This window comes from Ambystoma mexicanum, chromosome 2q, assembly GCF_040938575.1.
Source record: "Ambystoma mexicanum isolate Mex_15411 chromosome 2q, UKY_AmexF1_1, whole genome shotgun sequence".
NCBI lineage: Eukaryota > Metazoa > Chordata > Amphibia > Caudata > Ambystomatidae > Ambystoma > Ambystoma mexicanum.
Genome location: NC_090924.1, coordinates 249,188,332 through 249,191,712, shown reverse-complemented (window position 1 = coordinate 249,191,712; position 3,381 = coordinate 249,188,332).

Sequence of the window (3,381 nt, the reverse complement as noted above, 5' to 3'; positions counted from 1 at the left end):
CAGAATTGTGGCTCCACGATGCAGTGGGACCCGCCTTGACACTGGCTCTTCCACAGGACTATATGATTTTAAGAGCAGACAGGTCCTCTGGGAAGGGGGGATGAGTGTGGCGCTGATCGTTTGCAAGAACCTGGACTTCGAAGGGATTGTGTCCGCCGATGTATTCCTTATCTTTGATATACGTTTCCAGCTTGCTGGCCTCGGAAATTTTTTCTCTGTAGAGGGGGCTGCGCGTCGACGTCCGCCGAGTCGATGTTCCTCGACAGCCACCGTATCGGCGCCGACGTCACCATGCCCATAAATAGACACGCGCTGCGTCCGTTGCTGAGTTCCTTTTTTCTGCGCTTCGTGGGGCCTCGGAACGTCGTTGCTCAGTTCAGTCAGGTTTATCTAAATCTATTTCGACAAATATTCCTATCGTTCTCGATGGCTTCTTCATCAAAACCGACGACGCTGCGATCCGGCTTCAAGAAGTGTCGAGACTGCGCTAAAAAAATGTCAATAACGGATCCACACATGGTCTGTTTTTATGATGCTTGGGGTCCGAGCACCATTGTTCGGAGTGTGAGGACTGCATGTCCATGAGGGTGAAAGCCCTGAAGGAGCGAAACGGGAAGCTCGAGAGAGGTAAGTCAGCCAAATCCTCCTCGAAGGTTTCGTCGGCCCAGTCGAGGCATTCGTCTCCTCTCGATCTCGAAGCAGCTCCCACCATTCGTCGAGATCTAGACACTCAAAAAAGAGACGTTGAAGGTCCCATTCCTCGTCTTCGGTGTCCCCAGAAAGAGTTTCCTGTCCCACCAAACACAGTTCTCAAGCTGAGTGGGAGGAATTCAGAAAGAAAATAAGCGTCTTCGAGAACGCGGCCACGACCCCCACGAAGACAGCTGAGGGTGATACCCCGGGTGAAAAACCCAAAAAATCAAAACGCCGCGAGTCGCAGCACCCGGCGAAACATTCCACCCGAGAGCGCCATGAGCCATCGGGTAAGAAAGCACCGTCTTCGACGCCGTCGTCGAGGGTTCCTTCGCCGTCGTCGAAGATTCTTTCGACGCACGGGTCGGCGCCATCGACGCCGTTGTCGAAGGGTTCCTCGACGCATCGGTCGATCGACTCGACGCCATCGTTGACGCCAATGAAAGAGGACCAAGGCTCCACAGCCAACGGTGTTTTCAAGGGCCTCCGGCATGACGCAGAGACCGTTGTCGATGCCCTCGAGTAGGATCCCGATCCTCTCGAATTCTTCGAGGCCCCTTCCAGTTTTTTCGGCGCCATTTTCGGCGCCTTCGAGGCCAGTTACATCGGCGTTGACGACTTCGACATTTTCTCGTCCAATAACGACGAGTTTGGCTCCTTCAGCCCTAGAAATGGGCTTTACTCCATTTCAGAGATCAGAATACCCTGGTCTTTCTTCAATTTATGAAGAAAGAGAAGACTCTGACCAAGAAACTTTTGGTTTACAGAGATCCTCACTGCCTGCTGCAGAGGATTTCACCTCTGAAGAAAGGAGGCTGAAGGAACTATAAGACTCTCTTCATGAGGCCAGTGGACTTGACACTTCCCCAGAAGTGGAATTTGTGAAGCCAGACCCAGGGGAACATGCCGAAACACCATATAGAACCCTGATGGCAAGAATAATTGAGTTTATGGGCTGGTCTGCGCCTTCACCTGTTTTCCAACAGGATGATCTAACAGATATATTGGACAAAGGTTCACAGGAGGACCCAGTGGTCCCCTTCCATGCAGCCCTGCAAAGAAAAATTGCATCCAATTGGGAGACTCCCGAAGTCATCCCAGCAGTCAATAAAAGACTGTCGACAAAGTATAGGGTAGCGGCTGCTGACCCGGAATACCTGTCAAAACACCCGACCCCAGAGAGCCTGGTGGTTCAAGCGGCAACTTCATCCAGCAGTAGGACTGCTTACCCTACTGTCCCACAGGACAGGGATGACAAGAGATACGACTCTATGGCAAAGAAAGTCTTCTCTGCCTGTAGTATGGCGTTGAAGTCCATCAACGCCACCTGTACGCTCGCCAGGTTCAGTCACACATTATGGGAGTGCGCTTCATCAGCGGCTGACTGCATACCCGATGGAGAGGAGAAGGAAGCCTTCCTTAACATCATTCAAGATGGCAAAGATGCCATGTGCGACTCTCTTCAAACTGGCATCGATTCTGCTGACAGTATCACCAGGGCCATGGCGGCTAGTACAACAATCCGCAGGCATGCATGGTTGCGAAAGTCTGGCTTTGCTCCAGATGTACAGGCCAGACTTTTGAATATGCCCTTTGACGGCTCTTCGTTATTCGGAAAAAAGGCTGATGACAGTCTGGAAAAGCTACAGACTTCCAAGGCAGCAGCAAAATCTTTAGGAGCTGCTATCCGCCAGACTCCTTTTTGCCCCTCAGGAACCTCTGGCAGAGGAAAGTCCTTTTGCTATTATTCCGCATTCGGAAAAGGCAGAGGACAGCCGGCTCAAAGAGGCCAAAGAAGATCCACCCGAGGTGGACGGGTCAAAGGTACTAAGACCGCAGCAGGTGCCTCTTTACCCTCGGCATCTGCATCAGCCGCCCCCAAACCACTCTGAGGCCTTCGCACACAAGACACCTGTGGGGGGCAGGTTAACTCACCATCTGTCGGAATGGCAGGCTATAACGTCAGATGCTTTGGCATTGAAGACAGTTGCCCAAGGTTACTGCCTACCTTTTCTACACATCCCTCAGAGTCATCCACCGGGGAACAGCTCCCGAAAAGTTCCAGATCCGCTCCTCTTGCAGGAAATTATGGACTTGCTAGAGAAAGGTGCCATAGAACCAGTACCTGTAGCGGACAAGAACAAGGGCTGGTACTCCCCCTACTTTCTCATACCAAAGAAGGACGGAGGACTGAGACCCATCCTGGACTTAAGAGAATTGAACAAGTTCCTCAGGAAGAACAAGTTCAAGATGGTAACTCTCTCTCAGATCCTTCAGGCCCTCCAGCTCCAGGACTGGCTGGTATCTCTGGACCTTCAGGATGCTTATTTCCATGTGCCAATCCATCTCAAGCACAGGAAATACCTGAGGTTCGCAATTGGCAACTCTCATTATCAATTTCGAGTTCTGCCATTTGGGCTGACCTCCGCCCCGAGGGTCTTCACCAAGCTGATGTTGGTAGTGGCGGCGAGTCTAAGGAGGTAAGGGATCCACGTCTATCCCTACCTGGACGATTGGCTGATCAGGAGCAGGAACAGGCCCGGACCCAGCTAGATTATGTCAGCCTCTTCCTTCACAGACTGGGCTTCTCCCTCAATTTAAAGAAGTCACAGATGATACCATTTCAGAGACTCCAGTTCATTGGAGCGGTCCTGGACACTTCCCTGGGGGGGAAAGCCTCGCCACCAG